Raw genomic sequence first — 26,402 nt, forward strand, 5'->3', positions numbered from 1 at the left:
CTTAATTAGTAATATTAATTTTAAGCGTTGTCCTTTCAAGCCCTTCTTTGTATAGAACGGAGAAATATAGTAAACAACGCTGTGTTTATTAACATTATATTTTTAGTCCTTATTTAGTATATTTATAGTATTTGGCAGAGAGCATAATTACTAAAGTTTAATGAACATGTTTAGAAACAAAGTTCTATTCCTGGAAAAAATCTCAGTCCTCTTGGCGAATTCAAGGATATGATTAAAAAACGAAAGAAACATTGTTCTTTCTTTGTGTTTTAATAATGGTACGATTAGAATGTATACAAAATACATGTATAAAGTAATAGTAAAAGGATGTTATCTTAATAGCAGATAAGAAAGTATGAAAGTTGCTGACAGGATAAGATATTGGATATTCAGATAGAAATTTTTGTTGCAGTTTTTGCCATTAATTTATCGTTGCTAATTACCGTGAGACAGTTTAGAGTCTCTTAAACGTCATTTGAAATTTAAATACCATGCAAATCTGATAAATTAATTTTACTTTAAAAATAGTACAAAATATTTACTTCATCGTTGAATTCTTTATCATAAAGGGTATGCAAACCTGATGAAACAGTTACTGAAAGAATCGAATAAATTCTAAGTTTTAAATAGGAAGCAGTTTGATTTTTATAGAAAAATTTTAAACATTGTGCAAACGTTCTCTATGGTAAACTTGAAAGTTTCCAATTTTCTTAACCTAACGCTTTACTCATTGAAAGTGGCAATGACGAAAAGTTCGTTAAAACTTGTTGAAGCACTGGGATATCGTAAGATGTCTACAACTCACCGGGAGAATTCGCAGGATATCTTACAAGTGTGAAAATTGTATATTCATACTGGTGTTGGCATAGCGTTCCTTCGTTGAAACCCCGCCGATGCAGTTCCTTTGTTGCTTCTTTTTCGTGACGTAATTTTTCTGCCAGTAATAACTTTCGAACGTTGCATAAGTATAGGTGGTTCGAATTTCCATTCACGTACCAAACAAGTAGAAAAATTCTGTCCGATCGAATATTAAAAACATTCATTCGAATTGCGCTGAATGTAATGTAACGCGTGTATATGATTGATCGCTGTATATGACTTTCTCTTATTATTCAAGCTCAATTTCGTTATAATTGTTCCAAATTCCACATCGTGCAGTTGATTTTACCATCTCACATTTTCACGTTGTTTCTACACTTTTTAAAGTTCACCGTGTAAAGCTCTCATCCTTCTGTGATTTTAATCATAATCATTTAATACTCCATCGCACTTCAAAAATCATGTTTCTCGCTATAACTGTTTCTTCTAGTCTCTTTTAGTCTAATGTCTATTCTCGTTACTTTTAAAGACTGGAATTTTCTTGTATCTCGGTACTTTCGATCTTTTATCGAAAACGCATATTTTCAAACAATATATAAACACAGTATTAATAAATTATCGATATGAATATTAATATGTATATTCACGGTCTGCATATTTATGTTTCAGGTATGTACGAAATATCAGAGTGTAATCATCAATTGTGAGTAATTTAAAATCATATTACCATTCATTAGTAATAGTAACTTTCCAATAATTACAAACTGCATCGTAGATACTTTACGTCACACGCATTTTACGTAAAATTCCCCGGAATATCAATTACCTATTCCCACATTATCTTTTGCTTAAACAACATCAACTTCCCATAAGAGCGACCGGTAAACGATTAAAAGCGAGCCGCGATTTACGCGTTCTGCTTTTTCTTTTTTTTCGGTACCTACTCGATTCGAAAGTGACTCGACCACTTTCCATCGTTCGGGCAAAGTTTTTCGCGTCAAAACTAATCCGTGATATTCCGCCCTAAAGGAAAACAGCAAAGCAAAAAAAAAAAAAAAGAAATAATCAGAAGGTGACAAAATTAGGTAAAGAGATTGACATAGCAACTATCCTGGTGCCGCGTAGAATTATATTGCGTAGAATCGTGCATCTTTTTCTGTGTTTTCCCGTTAAACTTAATTCGAGAAAATAAATGCGTATAAAGAATTGCATAGGAGTTGGACTCAAATGTTCGCAGTTGCGCCGATGATTATCAAAGTCAAGAATCTATAAGAGAATAACTTATTCTCATACCTATCTTATACGTATCGTATTTATTTTCATACTCATCACTTATTTTGCTTTCCGTGATATCTATTTACTTTATAATAATGTGAAACCGTCTATGCAAAGCAGTAGAAATTGAATCGTTTCGATCGAGTTGATCGTTGCGTCGTTAAATAGAATTCAGTTCACGCGTTAAACGCAGAACATTAAATATAGTGAAACGAAAAACACATGACTCAAGCCACTTTCATAATCATCGGTTCGACTAGAGAAGGCAGAAAACTAGATTCTGGTGAAAAATTAGATAGTCAATTGGTTTGCTTTATCGTTTAAATTACAAAATTGTACAATTTGGACAATGGAAATCGCATTGGAACGTGATAACGTTATCAGAAAAAAGAAAAATATAATGTCTGATTAGCTTTCTAACGTTACATCGCATAATCGATGCGTTATGGCATTTCAATCTTCACATGGGATACGCGATGTTTTTTTTTTCAGAGAAATTTAATCGTCCACCTTTTGGACGAGGAAGATTTATTTGCTTTTTCCAAATTAGCGGAAACGAATATTTTAAATTTATCTAGCGCAATGGTTATTAATGTTATCTACAAGAAAAATTCACGGTTAATTTATCGAACGTGTATTTGAAAGATAGTATACGAAAAATACAAATTCCCAGGCCGAGAGTTAATAAATTTTCGTATCTATATATGTAGCTGAATTTCATACCAAACGTATAAAAATAACTGTATGTCATATATTGAAATATGATATTACTAAAATACTATGATACGATAGAGATATTAAAAGTAGATATTAAAACAACAACAGCCACATTTTTAATAATCTCTAATGCAAATATTCTTCTTACAATTTCGAAATGTTCATTATACAAATACATTGATTTTCTTGGAAAAAATGAAATCTTGAAGTGATATGCAAGGGTGATAAAACTAATTGTAAGAAAAACTGGAAAATAATTGAAAGAAATACATTTTAGAAAAGAAGAGGAAAGCTACATATTCAGAATCTTTAAGCCTTTTTTCCATCAGAACGAAATTCATCGATCAACGATCTAATTAAATTTAGTGTCAGAACGAACAATAATCTGACGATAAAATACATTGAAAAATCACCAAAAAGGCAGCGAAAATTTAGAAAGATGAGTCTATAAACCATTTACAGAATTTGCAACATAACTTGAACTCTGGCACAAAGTAAAAATAACCAACTACCGAATCACTGGAATTCAGTCTCTTGTCAAAAAATTAAACGAAGTTACCGACAAAAAGAAAAGAAAAAAAAGATACCCGGGAAAAAATAAAAGGTAAAAGTAGTATGAAAAAATAAAATATTAAGCCATAGACTTTTAGGGAAGTTTCGTTGCTCTTTGAACCGGGTTAGTGTACATATAAATAAATAAGCGAGGAAGCAGAAGCGGGTGCCTAAGAATAAAGAAAGAAGACACGGCAAAGAAAAGGGTATAACCGGTCTAATTAAAAGGGTGTAATTAGTCGTAATTATGCTAGTAGTTCTGCTTTCGAAAAGCGCGACGTTTCTAGCGAAACGCAGTTCAAAAGGCGAGCGAATCAACGCCGACGAGAAATAAAGATGGCGAAATGGAAAAAGAGCGTGCAAAACACTCGAGTGGCCCGTTCGTTTGTTAACATCGTGCGTTACCTCAATATCATATTACGTGTTAAATTAACGAATCCAACCGCGGAAGAAAATATTATTCGTATAATTCGACGCGGCGACGGGATTATTGTTTTGTATCTTTTTTAATTAAGTTCTTTTTTCTTTTTTTTTCTCCTTTTGTTGCTTTTTTACTTAGCCATTAGGACCTGGTTTATTTTCTTCAAAATGATGTGCACTTTTATTCTATCATTCGTTTTATTCAGAATAATATCAGGTGTACGTACAGCGCTATAATAATTTTCATGTAGAGCTCACTTCGTAAAACGTTACATACATACTTTCTATGCATTTTTATGGAAATTTGTTTCTAAAAACTTTAATACTTACGCGGTTTAATTGTCACATTGTTGTTCCAACACTACGGGGCTAATCAGCACAAAATACTCTGTTATGGCAATTGTTAACTCTTTCGATGAATATAATGCAATGATTTGCAGCCTTTTGCTTCAGTGGGATACAAGTGTCTCTTTGTACTTGAAATAATAGCAAACTATTCTCTATGTAAAAAATTGCTTGGTGACTGTTTGCTAGGTACAACGAGTCTATACTTAATAAAGTCTAATGAAACATTTCTAGTATTAATGAGTTTTATACATTTCTATAAATAATTTCGAAATGCCTGATATCGATGAATCTGGGTGCACGAAGATTCAAACCAATGTAAAATATTAATCATTGTTACACTTGCGATCAATATTTTCTTATAGAAAATAATTTCTGATAAATATTTTCACAATGTTCAATCAGGAAATTCGTAATGCAGCTGATGGGAATTACGAAGTGAACATTATACATGTTCGCAATCAATAGCGATTAACATTGTAAAGCATCGCGTGTAATTAGGTGTTACGTGATATATGAAAACGTTGCGTTTTCTTTGGCGTACGCGTTTCCATGTACTTTCGTGCGAGACGAACCGCTCGCCGGATCTTGTTTTAAGCAGATTAACCACTGCGAGTCTATTTGCATTTTGCATACAGCTTTCCTGCTGCTCGAATTCGGCCGATCGCGTGTTGCTGCAAATTTTATTTCTCCCTTGCTCCAATTAATTCAACGTCGAATTTAATGCACCCCCGATGAACATGACAAACGAAAATGTATAAATTATCGCTCTACTTATCTATATGATTCGATAATTATTCGTAGACCGGCGGATTTTCCACTGACGCGTGTAGAAAGTTTCACGCCTTAAATCACGATGAAAAATGAGCTTTTTTCATTTTGTGATGCTACCACGTGCTAACCAAGTATCACGATCTTGAAAGTTTATCGTTCAAGTTTATCGTTCTTGAGGATTGTACAGGAATTTATAGAAATTATATTTTTACGATATTAGTGAATTGCAATTACGCGATATGAAGGTTACTTTGTTAGAAAGGATTCGAAGTGCGTGGGAGAGAGACGAAAAACATCGAAATATTCTTTCCAGGAAAAAGACAAAAATTGTTTTGTTTGCACGAAAAAGAATGCAATGAAGGAAAAAAAAACAAACTTGTATCCGCACATTTTACAAAAAGATATTTAAATTTGTAAAACAGTACCACTGTGTGGGTACAAAAAGTTCTATACGAAATTACGGGATGATCATTTCGAGCATTCTTGTAGTTTTGATGTAAAAAGAGGTTAATTTACTCGACCATAGAAAAATAAATACCATCGCACGCGGTACTATTTCATTAAGGCCAAAACAGGCTACAAAAACATACTACATAGCTCGATGGACGAATAAAAGTACAAAAAGTAGCCGCAATAACGCGCGTACCACCTCGATATCTCCTGCAGCTGCGTAACGATTAAAGTTAATTATTCGATAATTCATTTGACATAGTTTTTAGGGGTGAATCGTCAATCGGCTGAACATCATACGGAGCGTATACGGTTACGTGTACACAACCATAGAAAACTCGACAGTGTCGTAGATTTGCGTGGGAATAGCCTGGCCGTAGCATTTGTATAATTCACAATATCGACGTCAAATAAATAATCTATACAACGAAACATAAATAGTCGTGGAGCAACGATTCGCTGTCGACCAGCCTCGCTCTATCCCCGGCTCCTCGGCTCGTATTTTTTTGTGCTTTCATTACGAATGGAAATTTTCACGCTCGTGTTTCATCCGGGATATTCCTGGTGAAAAAATAGCGACGATAACGAACACATCAGCGGCCGTGGCCAGTAATTGTCCCGCGCGAAAAACTGTTGCACGACGACCGAGCGAAAAAAGCTTTTTCCCCGGTCGCTCGGCCCCCATTTTCCCACTAATTTCCGTTCTTCGTTGCAAGTCCATGCGAAATCATCGACGTGGTGCGTTCTCGTCGTTGCTGGAACCTGGTACGAACGTAGGTCAGACGATACCTTGAGGAGTTCGATTTGCTTCGTCTAAGGTTTCCTTTAGGAAAATTATTTGGAGATCGGTTTTTCGACAGATTTGATTTATGGGAATTGAGACGATCACTGTAATAACAACGGTGTACCGTACAATTAGGTTAGAATAGGGAATCGCGTGTAGAAATTTTGCGAATTTCTTTTTAACAGGTTGGTCCATAAGCTCGCGCGATTTTCACTTCATATTGAATATTATCTCGTAACAATTGCCTATCATCTATATCTTGTACTTATGCCATTCGATAGCTCGTGTTTCCTTTTTTATGTGGCCGTATATTCTTCCGTTCTGTGCCAATAACAAAGCGATTAATTGTTCGAAAAATATGGAGGTTAACAAAACTTTCATTTCCCACCCGTTCGCAAATTTGATAAAAACGCGCTCCAAAATTGTGGATGGCAAGTTCTCTACCATCCGCCCTGCTCGTCGAATCTCATCCCAACGGATTATCAAGATTTTCGTTCCCTCCAACATGGTCCGACTGATGTTTTCTTCCACGACGACATGGAATTGCGAAAATGGTTGGCGGATTCGTTTTCTTGAGAAACTGCGGAGTTCTTCGAGCGAGGAATCCAAAAACTACTCGAACCTTTGGCAAGAAGCTGTATATAACAATGGAGAATACACGATGTAGACGAATTTGCAGTAAACATTTGAGAAAAGAGGCAGAACTTGTCACGTCCAACAAGTCCGCACAAACTTGTGGATCAAATCGATATTAATTTAACGATAGGCAGGCTGCGGATGTTTATGCATTTTTGGAAAATCTCAAGATGGAAAAATGTGCAAAATACACGTAACACGAGGGAATATGCGCAAAATATCCGAAGGAAAGAGCGCGTTATATCATCTAACAAGTGAAACGATTCTCCGTTTAGTTTGCGCTTGTTTTAACATTTTGATAAAAATATGAATTTGAACAATTCGATTATCCGTGCAGTCTGTGTCATGATCAATTCGTGCGATAGAGAATCTACTACGTTTCACTCCTAATTTCTATTTCGCGCGTCCTTTCGCCAGATATTCGCTTATGACGAGACACGCGACGACGTTCTTGTCCCGTGACGTTGCTGCCAGCAAGATTATTCGAACATAGACGTTAATCCATCCTCGAGAACAAGTCGAGGGTGCTTCTTGTCTGGAAAACTCTTTCCGCCCGCGGACCTCTTTGCACATCCCCGAAATCAAAGTCTCTCGAATTGCAGACGCGAGGATATATTATTAAGTATTCAGCGAGTGAAGACAAATTACTGAAGGCTGCCACGTAGAATTTCAAACTTTTCTCATGAAACAAGTTGGCGCGCGCAAATCGCAACGTTGGAACGACGAATCTTCGTCGCGGAATTTCGGAGATATTTCGCGTTTCTGAACGACTGTTAATTATCAACCTTTTTAGTTTCCACTCGACACAGATACGCACATCCGGAAATACCTGAAAACTTTTAGCAAAATTATCGCGTTCGTTTTAAGGGGTTCGACTGGAAAAATGGGATTGTTTGTTGTAAGAATCTTTGATTGTAATCTACGAAAATAACAGTGGAGGAAAATTGAGAAAAATTGTGTTCAGGTTGGAACAGAATGTTCGTAGAATTCTAAGAACGCGGAAAAGATAGAAATTTTTGAACAAAAATGATCGATCCTGCTCTTTATCTCGTAGAGAGGGGTAGCTTTCCAGTCTTCCGACAGACGTTTATAAGACGAGCTAGCACCAACCAGACAGATTTTACAAAATTATTCGAGTATTTCCAATTATTACAAGAACGCGTTATATAATTCTTTAACGTGAGCCTAAATTCTGATACACAGTGTACTTCGTTACACATACGAGTAGGAGCTTGTTTATCGTCCATCTCATTCTAGCAAATTAATTTGTTTTAATTTACACGTCGGTCAATATCAATAATAACTAACAAAAGTTCGCGAAGTTCATTGGTCAATTTAACGTTGAACGCGTAAATAGCGGAAACCTATCTACCCAATATTTATCACACGAGTACAGAAATTGATTTTACACGTCATACTACAAATCTATAAGTTCGTCCTTTAAGAAGTCAAGTCTTTTATTCGCGATTCCGACGTTTTGCTTTATTTCTCTTCGCGGAAAACCCAGGGGAGGGAAATGTAGCGCAACGACCAGGGATTACGTTTTTACGCAATTCGAGCCAGAGGTCTGGATTACACGTGAGAAGTCTGGGATCTAACAAAGCCTGCTTGACGTAAGAAATTGCGAACGCGTGTTGGCCCCGGGGCTTTGTGCTCTCCTAGAATGATGCATTGCGTTGTACGCGCTAATGAAACGAACTAGAATGATTAAAGAAGAATGCCAGGCTCGCTGTGGAACACCACTTGTTCATTCATTAGCCCGTGGATTTTTCTGTTAAGAGAAAGATCATGAAGACGTATATGCTTGCGTTTGAACGAATTGCGTGATCCTGTACTCCAAGATTAATTGAATCATCCATCATTTTCGTCTAACGATTAATATTCCCTAGAATCTTTAATTCGCCATTGTCTACGATGATCTATGGTTGTACCCATTTACGATGATAATGATAAATTCGTCTCATTGCGTCTAAGGAAAATTGTTTATACGTAGAACTTGGGAACGAACGTTTTTCTTCTCATGATGAATATAATAATAATAATAACGTAAGAGTAGTATAATGACGTAATAATACGGATATTGAAATACGCAAATTTGGAAAAAGTTAGATATAATTTTCAAAATAAAATGCGTAAAGGGTAGCTTCATATTTATAGTAGGCCTCGTTGGTATTAGGAAAATTATAATAAGTATTTCTAGAAATGATATTGCTTACTAATCGGTGAGATAAATGCATTAAAAAAATATAGATTAATTGATATAAGAGATTCGTAATATAAATTAATAAATTAATAGATATATATAATAACAAGTGAAATGCTGTCAGAACAAACTACGCAAAATTAGTAACAGGGGGATATAAATTATGGTGACTAGTGATATGATGTGTGCAGTTCTGCTTTTTCCAAATGAACGTATGATTCTCTGTTACAAATGAGAGGGTGAAGCTAAATTATGTGGATTCTAGAGAAACAAATAGTGAGTATTACCGCCATAATGTTTGATATATAATGTTTAACAAATAAATGATATATAATGACTCTTTAAAATATATTACGTAGATTTCCGTTTTATCGTTAGTAGTATGAATATGTTACTAAACATAGAAGATATATTTACAGCAAAAAAAGTCCTCGTTAGAACGAATTCATTTCGATGGGAATATTCCGGAAATCATGAATGTGCTTTTCCATAAAGTTGTTTTGCATAGTCATACAGTACTAGTTATATAATTGTAGAGAAAGAATCAAAATTTTAATAAAATACATCGTTCGTGCTTTTAATGTCCTGTCTATGTGAAATCGCACGCGTGGCCAAATTGTGCGTGTGTATGTGCGCGCGCTCGCCAATCGCGCGTATACCGGAAATTCCGTCGAAAACGAAGCAAAACCAGACGTCCACTCTGGGTTTCCCATTTATTTTCCCACCGAGTATCACACCTTTATGAAACGCGCGGTAGAACGAGTATTATAACGACCATATTCCCGCGAAGCTTGGAATATTCATTCAATCGAGGGGTAACACAGGAAAACACTGTTATAATATTGATAACGCGAAGAAAATGGCCGGTTCACGGCTAGTTTTTCTCTCGCTCCAATAAAGTTTTATCTTTCCCTCGTGGTGGGAGTTAAAAAAGAAAGAGAGACAGGAGAAAAGGGTGGAAAATATAAAGAGCGGGGAGGAAAAAAGAATGGTAAAACCGTATAATCGCGACATAATCGGATCAAAACCGAGCATTCCGAAAGCCGATTACCGACTAATAGCATAATGAATTTTCATGCCGAAAAGAATCGGTGTAAAGTAAATTACTGCTCCACCAACGACTCGAATTCGCGAAATACTTCGAATCCTTTCATCTTGCCGAAGCATCGATATTTCGTCTTTGACGGATGGTGTGGACTCTATGGTATCAAATCTTCCGTTTATTTTGTGCAATTTAAAGGTTGGGATCGGTGAATTTGATTCTTTTAAAACACGTAATATAATGAGCGAAAAGTTTCTTTAGTATTTTTATCGTTTCACGTTGGAAGACGAGATTACGTGCTCGATTTTGTATCTAAATTTAATTAGCGATTATTATAGGAAGTTTAAGACGATTTAAACGGATCTTTTTAATTGAAATACGAAATTGTATGATTTTTAAAGGTTGAATAACGTTTGAAAATGTCTATTGGTGAATATAGAATATACTGTAGGAAATAGAACGTTCTATATTACGAAAAGCTGGATTGGATGGTAATATTCCCTAGAAATTAACTCAACAGCGAAGTATTTTTAATTAGTCGCTTTCCAATCATCTTATTAAGGTTAGTTGATTGACGAATAAATAATTAATCGAGAAATTTTCAAATTGCTTTATAGTACAAGGCAAAATACAAAATATAACGAGGAAAATTTAAGTTTCGAGGTACAATAGCCTTCAAAAATGTTTCTAGTGTGAGACATTAACTTTGATTTTTATTAAAAATACATTGCCACCATTCTTCACTATAATTATAGTTTGTTCCTTTCCAACGAGCAATATTTAGAATAATGTCGATCAAGCGAAATTGAAATATGATTGCATAATTATAATGTATAATTTTTTCTATTCTTTTTTGTTTGATGATTTTTATCGTGGAAAATCAATTCGTAATTTACTTCTCCGTTAAATTTCTTTCTCCTCGTACGAACAGTCGTTCTTAACATTAAGTTCGCTGATTAATACGCTGTTATCGGAAACATTACTGTACTCCTTGTTGATTGACATTGTTTATCGAGCAATTTTCCGCCATTATTACATTTACTCGACTGAATTATAAACAGTGTTTGCTTTCATAGAGTAGTAATCAAGGACTTGAAAGGCTGAACGTTTAAACGAATCAGGAGAATTGCAAACAAGATGCAATATGCATATTGATGTAAATATTGATGGAATCATTTCTGTTATGCAACGTGACACGGCTTCCAACGTAAGAGAACAAAATAGAAAAATGAGGGGCCGGGTAATTGATGAATTATCGATGCTAATATCACGATAGTTACTTAAGCAGTCGCATAATTCTAAATATAATGAAATCAACATAGTCATAGTTCATCCCATTATCCTTGCGATACCAATCTACAGTTGTTATATTAAGCATAATACACACCGTTGTATTTGCTATAGCATTTATATAACAGTTAATTAAATATACGAAATATATTAAGTTTCGTATCATTTTCTGACTACAGACATTTAATATCTATCGTGAAAATGAAACATGGAATGTGATTAAAAAAAGCTTCGTTAAAAAATAACAGTACGTGGAAATAATTTTTCCACCCACTATGCGTCAAACTTCTTCTATATCCTATGATCAGTTTTACGTAACAAATGTAATAAGGTCTGGCGATATAGGTGGCCGAAGACGTAACGAGTTTCGTGTGTTCCGAGCAATTTCATTGTTGCACTTATGATCCCTATTGAACCCGGTCATGGGAGAGTGTTTTCGCCTTTCGAAAGCAGGGATCCATTGTTCGATTCGACAACGGGACAATGTCCCAAAGGCTGGAGGAGTCAGCTTGCTGGAATATATCCAGTCGTTGAGAGAGTTTCAGCCGAATCGAGCTGATTTCCGTAGAAAGTCGTGGAATTCGGCTCCCTCGGATTCGTTCGTGTTCCGTCCTTGAAAACGATATAATTGGAATCCAAAGAACGGTGAAAGTAGCCCAATCTCTTATTAACCGGCGGATGGGCGAGTTTTCAACAGGTGAACTAACAACAATTCTCATTGGCGATTTTATTCGCCGCTTATGGAACGCGGTGAAGTGATTACCATTATCTGATTATTCTAGAAATAAGTTCTACCGATTAAGCAAGTGTGAGAATAACGTAGTTCTTTTTCTTGTTACATATTTTAGGCGAAAATGAACAGCTATCTGGTTGTAATTAAGAGGTGACGTTAAGGGCGACGTAACGTTTCGTTTGTAATGTTGATTTTATTTATTTAAATTGTTTAATTCACATTTATCTAACTGGGCAAGCCAATTAATGCCTTTTGCTTTCCAGACGAAAGTAACAGCTATAGTCGATTAGAATGTTTCACCTCGAAGACTATTATTAAGTCTCCATCATTCACTGATCCATTGATAGCGTGTCGTTGACTATTAAAATAATATTAATGAAGACTACACTGCCTTCTCATTCTACTTTCTCAACAATACGTTTTCCTACGAAGCATTCGTTCCAAAAGAAGAGGAAAAAGAATGGAAGGAAAAAACGCAGAAGCTTGGAGAAATGTAGCACGAAACCCCATGAAGATGGCGAAATCGCAGCGACTTGACCAATTTTCGCAGCGCACGAAGCCCGTTCAGGTTTCTTTCTTCACGGGAAATCCCGCGAGCGATCGGATACCACCAACGTGTACCGTTAACCGAGAAATCGTATCGGGACGTTTCCACTGGCGCACCAGGAAGTCGGAATACAGAGACATTTCTTATTCATCGTGGTGTTCCTTTGACACGGTACTGGAAAGACTAAATTTCATACTGTCATTCCTGTCTGACTAGGTCTTTTTCATAATCATCGGATACTTTTTGCTGACGACAGGTGTTGCGAAGATTGTAAAAATTGTTACAAAGATGTTTCATAAATAATGATAATTACGGATGTTGGTTGGAGATAGACGTGGCACGATCTCAAAATACAAAATATCACACGGGACAATCTGAAAGTAAAAGATATCGTATGCCACAATCTCCAAGTAAAAGATATCACAGTAACAGTAAAGGATACTTTTTGTCAGAAAGAACATTTACTAAATAAAATTAATGCGTTTTGGGCTCTACAATTGTAGACGTTGTTATCGATGTTGGCTCGTACATACAACACACTGAAGGATACTTAGCGTATTATTTTTATAAATCACTGAATATCGTAATTCGAATGTCAAAGTCACGTGTTTCATTCATAGGCTATCAGCCTATGTAGGACAACCAGATATGCAATTTCGAGGACATTATACGATGCCTTAATTTCGAGAAACCGGTTCGTAATTCCACACGTTGACTCTGCATATTCGAAACTTGGCATTCACTCGAGCTCCATATACACGTATCCGTGTTTACTATAGAAAGAAATTTCAGGGTTCCTTATCTTTGATTAAAACTCGAACGAACTGTCGTGGTAACATCTGCTTGCAATTACGTACAGCTTGAGTCGTAATTTAACGAGCACAAAGTATCTACGTTTTGATCTTGTAAAGTATTGAAATATCTCTTCCTTCGGAATTTCTAAAGTGTATCACGTATTTCAATCGTTTGCTCAAGGCTTCCGAAGGTGGAGAAACATTTTTCGCGGTGAAGAAACTTGGATAATTCTTTAGAAAACTGGTGTTACTTGATTCTTTTTGTACCGTGAATATGATCGCGCGTTGGCTGTAATTGGTTATGACGAAGATCATCGTAAAGCAACTAAAACAACGTTAAAATTTATTTGTATCCCAGACAAAGAGACTGAGAAAACATGCTACAGCGTACAGATTAATCTTGTTGGTTATATATTAACACGGAATAGCGATTGAAACGTTTCGTAAATAAACAGCGACAATTATTTCAAAGTTGCAGGATTCTCGATTAAATACTGAAACGATCTCATAGCCAGTAAATCGTTGTTCTTTCTAACATGGTCCACGTTAATTAGAAATCGATCGACTCGCTTTTCAGTCTTCGTGTTTTTCGTATTTCAAAGTTTTATTGTAAGTGGAACTTACCTTTTCTTGTCGTTTATTTCGTTTCGGATTAATTTCGGCCTGGTTAATTCGAACCTCTATAACCAACGATTTATAACTTTCTAACTTGCGTTCTAAGCTTCGTACAAAATTGAAAAAGAAATAGGTCGAATTCTCCTTTCCGTGAATTACAACTTTCTAAGATACGATCTTTGAATGGTTTTCTTCAATTAGAGCTGAAAAGAGGCGGATGGATCTCTCCGTTTTATATCTTTTCTTATCTTCCGGCTGTTAGTAACATGTTTGAAACGTGATATTAGAACATAAGGCAATTGTAACTGATCGTTCGATTAAACTTTACGAACGACATTATTAAGAAGTAAAAAATTATTATTTGTGTTACAGAGACAGACTCGATCGGTCTTCCTAGCGTTAATCTGACTCTTTAATAACTAATAATACCACAATCAATTTTTTTTAAATTGGAAGATTGGAAATGAAATGGAAACGACATTTTCTTGAGACCACACATTTGTTAATAGAAAGCACAAAAGTTCAGCAAAATTTAACCAATAAAATAATATACCACAGAAATAAAACTACACTTTGGAACATAGTCTTCAATTTAAATTTCCTTTTAGACAAATTTTCTCTCGTGGTACCGGTTAATAATTAATATACATAATTATCGTTATTTTTAAAAAATGTAAAAACATTGTTAACTATACTCAACACGGTTTTATTAAATAATCGAAAAAAGATCGATGTTCTATTTGTAAAATCCAATTGCTCGAACTGTTCTTACAGAATCAATGTCTGTCAATAAAACATCCGTTTGCTACATACTTTTATTGAAAAGTTCGGATTAGAAAAGAGAAAGCACGCGTTCAAGAAGCCTGTTTGTTAGCTTGGACGTCTCGTTTGCCTGTCTCGTTCGACACCCGCGGTGCGACTGCTCGAATTATCGTCCTTCTCGTTTGAATATGCTTTATACAGAGCTTCTTACTCACGACAGGAATGAGAGTCATTTAGCTGCTGCTGCACGTGCACCGTTGCCTCGGTATCCGACGACAACGTGACGCGTGTATATTGTGCATGCGAATAAATTAACATCATTGTCCTGATTCGTCGCGAAAGCAATGCCATCGCAGCTCCGTGGCTCCTCTGCGTTTCTTCCTACCGATCAGAGTACCGATTTCGTGGATAAAAATCTGATAAGGACTTTTAACTATCTTGTGTATCAGGTTGATCGAAGAGTTTTCTCGTCGAATTTTGTAACAGTGGTTTATGAAATTGGTCTAATACTCGTAGAAATCGGTGGTGGATATATTGTTCCTGTTACAGGGACCATTTTCTTCCTTTTTTATTTCAGAAACTTCAATGAAAGTTTACATATACGTGTATGAGCTTAAGCTTCGCTATAGCCCATATCCTAGTGATTCTCTAACATGTTCAGTGCATTTTTCTAAATTACATTCCTTTAGAAAAGCAAAAAAGTATATACAAACTACGATGTTAGGTTTGACAATTGACATTTTCATATTTGAAGGAAAGCTGAAATTTTATCTTCTGTAAACTTTTATTAATTCAATAGAATTAGCTGTGCTCTTTGAGTATCGTACAGTTTATACGGCCAGATAATATGATTCATATCTTCGCTTTCACGGTAACATTTGCATTTTCTATCGCTTACTGCATTTACGCGAGCAGTACAGGCTGCCAAATTATAATGTTCCGATCTTACGCGATTTATTGTGACAATGAAATCTCTGGGAAAATCGCCGTTCGATAAATCGAAAATCCCATTCACCGACACGTACGAAAAACACACACGAGAAAGAAAAGGGAGCTAAATTGTGTACGTGGAATATGATTAAAGAACCTTGGTACTCATACAGGACATTTACATAATATCTGAGAAACGATCTTTTATGGAAAATTTCATTAACATACTATTCCATAGTGTATGTTTGATGTTGCATTTTCTACGAGTTAAAGATAAAACTTGCGGTGGAGACATTTTTCATGGACAGATCTAATCTGTTTGAAGTAAATTAATAGTTTGTTTAGATTTAAAAAAATTTTTTGAGACATATTCTCCTTGTACCGAATTATTATATTACTATACGTGTGAAAATTCTGTACGTCCGATAAAAGAAATTCGTGTTAATACTCTTCTTCCTCGATGACAACATACGCAGTGAATCGTCATATCGAAGCACGCGACTAATTGCCATTTGATCCAGATATTATTGATACTTAACGCATACCTGATTCCCTAGGTTCCTGGATCCTACCGACCGTTTCTTCCTCCGAGAAAGTGAAAGGATGTCGAGATCCGATGTGTCTCCGCGTGAAAGCAACACGCTGAAACGACATGGTGGAGTAAAATTCCAAAGTTCCATAGAAAAGACGTGTATTCAATGAAGAATCTTATTTTTTAAAAATTATTTTTCCTTTGTAATAATTTGTTTCATTTCTTTTTTCAATTATAGTTGTCTTCTTCCCTCTGTTTTTTTAAGGCGATTTTTTATAAAAGGTTTTATGAGTTTTTTAATCGCGTTTTTGTTAGATTATGAATCGAATAATGGAAAATTCTACCACTTTAAAGAAAATCGTGTTTAAAACACATCCGTAGATGGTATGTGGGATAAAATGTTTGGCGAAATATAAAGTTAATTAAATCTGTGTCTGCGTCTGTATCGACGCCAAATGAACGGTACCAAATTAATTAAAATGAAAATCGTGAAGTTTGCTCTAAAAATTGTCGGTGAAGGTTGAAATTCGTTCATCGTTCCCGATATTTTAACATTCTCGCTCTACATTCGAGAAACGTACCTTTAAATGGACAATAATCAGCCATTATTAAATACCGTACAATTTATCTCAAGTATTTGTAACAAATAACATTCGTGAATGAAATATAAATTATTTAACTTGTAACTAAGAAACAATATCGAGAGATATCTAATTGATTTAATCTAAATTCTAAAAGAAACGTAACTAATTTAATCTAAATTCGATTATAAAGACTGAACACTCGATTTAAATATATCGATTAACAATTATGAAGAAAAATTGCAGGATATAAGCTAAATCTTGAAAATCATTCACAAATTACAGTAGGTATGTATCTTGAATAGTGTTAATAGACACAATTATTCAATGCCAATTTATCAATCAATCATCACAAAGGAAAATTGCTAGATTAGCAACGAATGATCACTTGGACTTAGAAGATTACTTATAAATCACCATATCCATAAAGTATTCAATTAGAATTTTCTAGTCAATTGTCACGAAGGAAAGTTATAGGCAAATAATAACTTTCAGAATCACTTGTGGTAATAATGTAATTTCGAATAATAATATGATTACGAGTATTCAGTCATCATAGAATTAATAAAAACAGGATAAAGGAAAATTGCTGTACAAATGGCGAATAATTATTTCGTAGATTATCCACAAGTCATAGTGTAATACTAGTTATTTTATAATCAGTTTATTATTTCACTCTGATCGTGTATACACTATAATGTCAAATGTTAACGCTGAAACTATCCACTTTTAAATGCGTGTTTAAATATGTTACACGTAATTCATTAGAACTAAAACCATATAACGTGTAAACACAAATACATATACGTATTCCATATATATCCATGGTATAACAATATTTCTATCTCAATAAAACTGAATATTAATATTGTCAAAAATACCCTTCATGTTTGTAATAATTAATAACAATAATAATTTTAATAATTGTAGAATCAAAGATCCTTGTACCAAAAGTTTCCATCGACTTCACAGTTCTAATGTTAAATAAAATAAAATTCGTACGAGTTTTTCTACAAGTCTATCCATTAGATGTCCTAACATTTGTGTTCACCAAAGTATCTCGCAAAATACTAGTCTTTACGAATTACAAAGCAGTCGAATAACAACGAACGTATTTATAATTTTTCTGGCCGAACCATGCGACGAAACACGTTCGATTGGATGACGTCGAAATTATCAACGACAGGGGAGGGGAAGAGAATCAATCTGGCCTGGAGAACGCGGGCGCGGGCAGGCTGAATCTCGAATTTCGCGTCAACTATTTCGCAAATATTGATGGTTAATAACGTCGGTGGATACCGTTTAATGGAACGCTCAAAGTTGATCGAGAATTCGTTTCCCACCTGTTCACTTGTATCTTTCTCCCTTTCACCTCTCGTTTAGCGCTCATTACTCCCGTACGTTCGTATTATTACACACCGATGTCAGTATAATCTGATTATCCGCGCGCCGATGATCGGTCGCGGATTTTACTCGTTAAGAATGCTCGGTCCGCGTTCCTCCGATTTTCGTTCTACCCGGTTTCGTTGTATTTCCCATAGCGGCGGAACACGAGCCCTGCATATTTCCGTTGAAATTTCTATGGCTAATACGAAGCCGATAATTTTATTCGTTTAGAGAAAACACGTGGGAATGAACATGTGTTGTCCATCGATATTCCGGATTAGGAGAATATTATTGTAGCGGAGGTTTGCGAACATTCTAGCTTTGTCTTCTCCAGGCGATTATTAGATCGGTCTGAATGAAATTCGTTCGAAGGATAGAATTTTCATCAGTCGTAGTTTCTTCAAAGTATCATATATTTCATCGATATAATAATTCTATACTCGGTTCTCTATTTTCATGCATTGTATACTTAATTCGTTGTACGTGTATACGCTGTATCCTCGATTTAATTAAAAGTAAGTCGCTTTTGTGAATTTTTCATTCCGCTGCGAGAATACTTTTTACGTATGAAACAGTCTAGTTAACATATTAAATCTTGTGTTTGCTGAAGCAAAACGCTCTTTCAGACTGCAATTTATTCCTTATTGTAAGGATTATAACGCATTAAACGATTGACTTCGTTATAAGTATTTTGTGCGTTTTTTATAATATTATTTATGTAACAATTTGGATGATTTACATCGAATTTTATAGTTGGAGAATTAAAGTAAAATATACAGATACAGAAAAATAGGTGGTATATTAAATCCTTAATTTTGTTATATTTTAAATTTATTTCTTTTTTGAGAGAGAACAGTGTCCATATAAATGCATATATATTTTGTTTACTTAAGAGAGATTATAATGTCGTATTCGTAATCCTAATAAATGATCCACGTTTAGAGTTTTTTAAAGTTACTCGAGTAATAATACACGTGATTTTTATGCAGTTAGAATAGAAGCTTGGTTATTTTATTAAAAAGTAAATCTCGTACTTTCACATATTCATCAATATACCTGGATATATACAAATTATTCGCATCAACGTTAACGGACGAATAAAACTCACCCCTTTCCGATCGTTAAGCTGCTAAAGGTTCGCATTATACTCTTAACATACATGCGCATATAATATCAAAACCACAAGGAAACATATCGTGGTGTGGGTACGGTAAAACACGATTTTGCGATTATTATACACGGTATTCTCCTATGGTGTACGCAATTTCTCTGAAATTGGTGACCGCGATGTTATCCGTTCTTCTCGTAAAAGCTAAGTGGGATAACAGAATTGATAAAACTGAGGTTATACTGCTATCAATATTTGTAAATCCTGAACGCAAACAGAAGTACGAAACTTACGATTATTTGTCGTATTTCAGTAGGAGTTTCATTTTTTAAATTTTCCAAGCGTATATATTGTCGAAAATTAACGAGATTCTGAAAAACGTGTCGTTTATAAAACTGTATAACTTTCGTTAGAAATTATTCATTATAAAATTATGAGTATACTCTGCTATCTTTAGTATTGATCATTTTTAACGAAAACGAATTCATTTTCACAATGCAGATAGCAGTTCAGACGTAAGGGAAGGGAGGTAAGTTACGCTAGTTAAGAAGCATAACTGACAGTAACGTGTTGCGATGGATATTTCCTGAATTTTCATAGAAATAAAATTGGTTACGTTCTTACGAATAGCCATAAGCAATATCATTCATTTATTTCTATTCTTAGACAGACAATATTTTGAAAAATGTTCGGCGTAGATTTTACTTTACTTTAGTAACGTCATCGATTGAACGTATATTATATTCACGAAGCTTGATCGTTTAACAATTATAATATTATTGGAAGATAGTACAAAGGTTAATGTAGTGTTATAAGTTCCACATGTTGAATACCATTCTATCCATACTATATGCAATCCAATTAGAATTGTTGCACAATCGGACATGAAAGCTGACGAATGTAAGACGGATCGACGAGAGAAACGATGGTTAATGGGCATAAAGCAGTTTCGATGGTAACGAGTATAGAATGGAGCTGCGGGGGTTGAAATTGTGGAAACTTGGAGCGCGAAACCGATTATGATAGCCATACGATCCGCTTTTAGCGGGATTCATGTAAATTTCAGCAAGAATTCCAGCCGAATATATCGCGTGGAGCGCATGACGCGTCGCCGTTGCGAGAAAATCCTCTCGTCGCTGACGGATAATTCGCTGATGGCTAATGGCCGTCGAAGCCAAACTGGTGTACGTGCAACGCGGATTTAATTCACTATACCTGAATATTGGTGCGTTCGAAGAGAAAGCAGGTCGAGTCGCTTCTAAAAACCCTTTCCATCGAAAGAATAGTTCAACTTGGCGAACAGACGATAATTCGTCCCTAAAAAATGATAAAGACTATGAGTATTGTGAGATAGGATCATTGATATCTTAAAATTCCATCTTGTGCTTTGCATAGAATAATCAGACTCGTTGTATACTAACGAGACATAGTTATCTTTAACCCTTAGAGTGTTATGGGCGCATATCAGTGTGGACTAAGGACACATATATGCGTTTTCTGTAAGTGCCCGGCATGGACTAAGGACGCATGTATGCGTTTGTCAATTTTTCCGAACACCTGCGCGGAACTAATACTATTACGTTTGTGTGAGATAAATATAAATGCATTCCTTAGATTTATAATGATACAAACAGAATATAAAATTTTGTGTTAAATATTATTAGATATCTTAATAAATATAATAATAATATCAAATATTCAAATATTCAAATATCTAATGATTCAAATTTCGAAATTTTCAAAAATTCAAATTTTCAAATTTTTAAAAATTCAAATTTTCAAAGATTCAAATTTTCAAAAATTCAAATTTTCAAATTTTTAAAAATTCAAATTTTCAAAGATTCAAATTTTCAAATTTTCAAAAATTCAAATTTTCAAATTTTTAAAAATTCAAATTTTCAAATTTTTAAAAATTCAAATTTTCAAATTTTCAAATTTTCAAAAATTCAAATTTTTAAAAATTCAAAAATTCAAATTTTTAAAAATTCAAATTTTCAAATTTTCAAAAATTCAAATTTTCAAATTTTTAAAAATTCAAATTTTCAAATTTTCAAAAATTCAAATTTTCAAATTTTTAAAAATTCAAATTTTCAAAAATTCAAATTTTCAAATTTTCAAAAATTCAAATTTTCAAATTTTCAAAAATTCAAATTTTCAAATTTTCAAATTTTTAAAAATTCAAATTTTCAAATTTTTAAAAATTCAAATTTTCAAATTTTCAAATTTTCAAAAATTCAAAAGTTCAAATTTTCAAAAATTCAAATTTTCAAAAATTAAAAAATTCAAATTTTCAAAAACTCAAAAATTCGAATTTTCAAATTTTCAAATTTTCAAAAATTCAAATTTTCAAATTTTTAAAAATTCAAATTTTCAAATTTTCAAATTTTCAAAAATTCGAATTTTAAAATTTTCAAAAATTCAAATTTTTAAATTTTCAAATTTTCAAAAAACATTAAATTTCGTAAATCTGATAAATTCAATCGGGTTGCTCGATCTATCTGCAACTGTCAAAATTTGTAATCAACTACGTGTGGATCCCTCTGCTGTCTCTAGATGTTCACTTGATGCAGTTAATATAATGAAGGGAAAATCAGAAAATGTCGTGTTCGGTTGGAAAAATTATTGAAAACGAGGGAATGACTCTACGATAGGAATGTTTGAATTAGTAAGAATGTATTATACAAGATCTACTAAGATAGAGAAGAAGATCATTTGCAGGAATAAAGTAATATATACGTGATAGTGAATTATGATAATTGCAATTGAGGATGTTAATATCAATATTGATGAATAAAGGCTAGGAAAGTATAGCTGCCGAACTGTGAACAGTATATTTCACTGTTTATTATGCAACTTATTAACGAGTTAAATAGCTTGTTTTCAAATATAGATGCCTCAAATATTGTTCATAATCGAATTTATTTTATTACAAAGAAAATTATTTACTATTAGTTTGACTTAAAAATCCCATTTTACTCTATGTAAAATTGGGAACAGCAATACCTGTACTAAATATCGTGTAATTTCTATGTATATTTTCAAATTGGTTTCAAACTTTAGAAACATAATCATGATAAGCGAGTCTTAGTGACAGCGTTTATGAAAATTCAAAGTGTTTCCTATAACACACACGATATACTCGTAAAAAGTTCCCACAAATGTTCGAATATTTTGCTCAGCCTGCGTCTTAATGTTCAGCAGTTGCACGTGCACCAGCTCTGGTAATATTTCAAAATATACGAATTAAATATATTTAAAATTATATTTCTTTCAAAAATAAAGTCTTCGTAGTATACAAATCTCACGAATGAGAATTTTTTACGCGTCTCATGACGTGATCGGTTGTTCCTTTTTGTTTAACTAGGGAATCTTTCGAAGTGTACGAACATTAACAGTTTTTCCATATATGATATTTGACGGACATAGTGGTCGAGCATAGAGCTTGCTGTGGCTGCTCGAAGAGGAGGAAACTTCGTTTTGCGATTCCTTCTGACGCGAGACGGAAATCGGTTTATGACGCATCTTAGGATTAACGAAATCCTCTTGAGCTGCCGCTTCACAGGCAGTGGCGTGGTTTGATGAAAATTTTACTGGCTCGACGCCTGTTCGACCTGTTTGTTTTACTAATTCTCACACGTATACTTTGTACATCAATTCCTAACCTGTTCTTCGCCTATCGCAAAATTATTGCATTATGGGAACTACGTTTTAAGTTCTTTTTTACTTTCTTCCTCGTTCGTTCCTTCTAAGTTTTAACTTTTCATATTTTTCAATGATCGTTTGCTTCATTTGTTTCCATGTTCTTCATAGATTTTCCGACTAATTTTCGAAGCTATTGGACTGAAAATGCGGTTAAAATAATAATTTACGTTACAATATCGTTAAAACTATTTATCGGTTATTTTAATTTACATTTTATCAATGCCACGCTGATCTTTTCATCGAGACACGACTCTGTCCGAAAATTCCAGCTTCTGCAACCAACAATTTTCCATAACCGTCGTCGAAAGCGGATGCAGTAGAAGTTGGGAATCGTTAGAAAAATGTTAAACGTAAATGTTTGAAAAACAAGGTCTGTGACTAGGAGAATGCCAGCCGACCTGTATGACGTCGATCAATAAAATCAGCTGCGCACAAATAGAAACGTACCTACTCCGTGGACGATAACTAAAACGACAGGACGTGAAACGAGAGGCCGCGAGGAGTGGGTGGCCGTCGGTGAATGGGTGCCCTCTCGGTGTCGGGACGCATTGCCAAAAGCAGTCTCGGTTATGGCGATCGTAAACTCTAAATTACAGGTGCACACCGTGAAAGCTTGCCTGTTTTGCATCCTACCGGCCGTTATTCCCTCGCTCTCTCGTTTTATCTCGTCCCTCTTCCTCTTTCTCTTCTCTCTTCTGCGTCCTCTGTTCTTCTTCATACCGCGTTATAATGCTTGTACGGTTAAAAAAAATGGGTGGCGAAACTTTCGGTCGTCTCGAATTAAAGCGATGCATAATTAATGACTGGGTGGTACGCGTGTGACGAAGAAAGCGATTTTCCAAGAGGACGATCTCGCGTTTCTTCGTCGCGAAATTTCACGCCGTAACGTCGCTGTAGTAAAATTTTTGCCGATCGTTTCGATCTCGCTTCTTTCCATTTATTTCGTCGCGTATTCTTGCTTCGTCCAATCTGCCGGCATTATTTTTCTGCTTTTGGAATTGTTGCCACGATCGCTACGAATCGATAGGCTGCATATAGTCAGCTGTCTTTAGACCGAGAGTTTATCGATTTTCTGTTACACTGTTTTACGAGATGCTCGTCTCATAAATTCACAAGGTTTCGTTGATCAGGATACTGTTACAAGATTCATAGAGTTCGAACGATACCGGTAGCGAAATGAGGTGGGAATTTGTTGATTCAATGTTTAGGAAATGCAGCGGAAGATGAAGGTGTATTATGCATTGATCACTAATAAGTTAGATTTATTAATTTTTGTCGAAGAGCAACGGTCGATCGGATGGATTCTCGATTTTTTAAATTGTTGCATATTTTTAATTTTCGCCTTGTCAAGACTTCAAATTAAACTTGTGCATTAAATTATTAAGATGCAAATTTGAAATTTTTCGTGATATTAACGAAGGAATGCCACTGCTTCATTTTTGTTTTTTTCAAGAGCGAATATAAAAATAAAGGATATATAGAAATATATTCCCATATATTTATGATTTTTACTTTGTCATTAATATTTCCGGAATGGCGTTGCACACTTGTCCGACATTCGAAAGCGTTAGAATAATTCACCGTTTTGTCCCTCATCCCCTACCCTTCAAACAACAAATACGCTACGTCGATAAAATATCGACATTTTTTGTTTTACACGGAGGTAAAATGCACAAGTAATCGTGCAGCTGCACTTTCATATCGAATAATAAACGTCAGCCGGTGGAACCATTGGCCACGTAATACGACGTAACTAACCTTTAGCCGAGTAAAGAATTACAAACCTTAAAATACGAAACACGTCTGCAAATACGTTTACTCTTCCAGACAGTTTACCGCGAGACGAGAAATAATTGAAAGGCGAATTTTAAGCTGATACAGAGAAGCCAAATTTGAACGTCAACTGTAACTTCTTCATTCGAATTACAATTCTTTGAATCGCTCGAACGAATAGCTACGACCGACGTAAATTCGAGTTATTTAATCAAAGTTGTTCTTAGGAAAATTAAGTTGCTGTTGGCATACTTCGATTATTGTCCTTTAACATAATGAATATCCATAATCTCTTCGTCTCTCTTTCGAATATCTATAATACGATATTTTATATGAAAATTTTGCCTTTACAAAGAAAGGAGGTTTGATCGTTCATTATAAATATTCAATAATTATGTATGCAGATTAAAATTTATGGCGTTCACTTCGATATTCGTTCATTAATTTATCAAGTGTTTTTCATTATACATGAATGGCATAGAAGCTATAGCGATTAACTTCGTAGATTGAAACATACAGAAAAGTGACCATGTTATAAAGAATCATTTTTTGTCATTCTCTTTCATATGAAAACTTATGCGAACGTTAATAAAGCAACGATAAAATAATCGAAATGCTCCAATAAATTACGGAAGACTTTCTAAAACACCAATACAAATTTCTTTACGCTTCGAATTTTAAAATACATCATATTATGTAAAAGATAAGATTTCCTATTTAAGAAGTAGTATAAAATAATAAAATTCAGGTCATCGTACGTACAAAATGTCTGTACAACATCAACAAACTTCTTTCTACATACATCAAATTCTGCAATACTTCATTAATAATACTCGCAATTGTTCAGCCTTGAGATTAGGCTGACGAGTCAGTTGATCGTGGAAAGTAACAAAGAGAGTTCCTTTGTGAAGGTCATACAGGACTATCGGAAGTTCTTTACCTCGAGTTTTACGGTTTAACGTCAAACAAATGCTTTACAGAAGAGGATCGAGAATCAATGAGCTGGACAATGGCGGAAAGTAAAGCTCGCCGCAAAGGGACGCGAATTCGTGGTCTCGTTATTACGTTTCGTGGTTGTCCGTGTCGGTTTGCTACGGATACTGTTGACGAAACATCGATGTACCGACTCTGGACACAATGCACCGGCCGTTACGCGCAAATAATTGCTTTTGTCAACGAGTCTGGTCTTTTAAACGTTAACAAAATACGCTTTCTAATTATTTATCGCTGTTTGACATTTTCGATTTTGCGAAAATTGAAAGTCTTCCCATCTATCGTCAATCGATGGCCCTCGATGGAATTTAGTTTCATTTCAATTTTAACTTTGTTTTACACGGTTTTTTATTCTTGACGTTACAATCACTGACGACTAAAATATAAGAAAGGAAAAGAAAATAAAAAATAAAGAACTATTTAGACACGAATTTCATTTCCATTGTAACTTTGTTTCGCACGGTTTTTTATTCTTGATGTTACAACTACTGACAAGTAAAATATAAGAAAGGGAAAAGAAAATAAAAAATAAAGAACTATTTAGACACGAATATAATACCCCTACTTTACGCTGTAATGCTTTTATAAATATCGAGGGTAATTGTGTTTTAAAATTAAACTTGAAGTGGAAGTTTCTTT

The 26,402-nt window shown here is 34.5% G+C and overlaps 1 protein-coding gene across 5 annotated transcripts in view; it reads left to right on the top strand.

Moving 5' to 3' along the window:
• The window catches only part of LOC126919997 (tudor domain-containing protein 1), a 311,431-nt gene that overhangs the window by 71,551 nt on the left and 213,478 nt on the right, over nt 1–26,402 (top strand). The gene's annotated exons all lie outside the window — the stretch shown is intronic.

Source organism: Bombus affinis, chromosome 9 (genome assembly GCF_024516045.1).
Source record: "Bombus affinis isolate iyBomAffi1 chromosome 9, iyBomAffi1.2, whole genome shotgun sequence".
NCBI classification, from domain to species: domain Eukaryota; kingdom Metazoa; phylum Arthropoda; class Insecta; order Hymenoptera; family Apidae; genus Bombus; species Bombus affinis.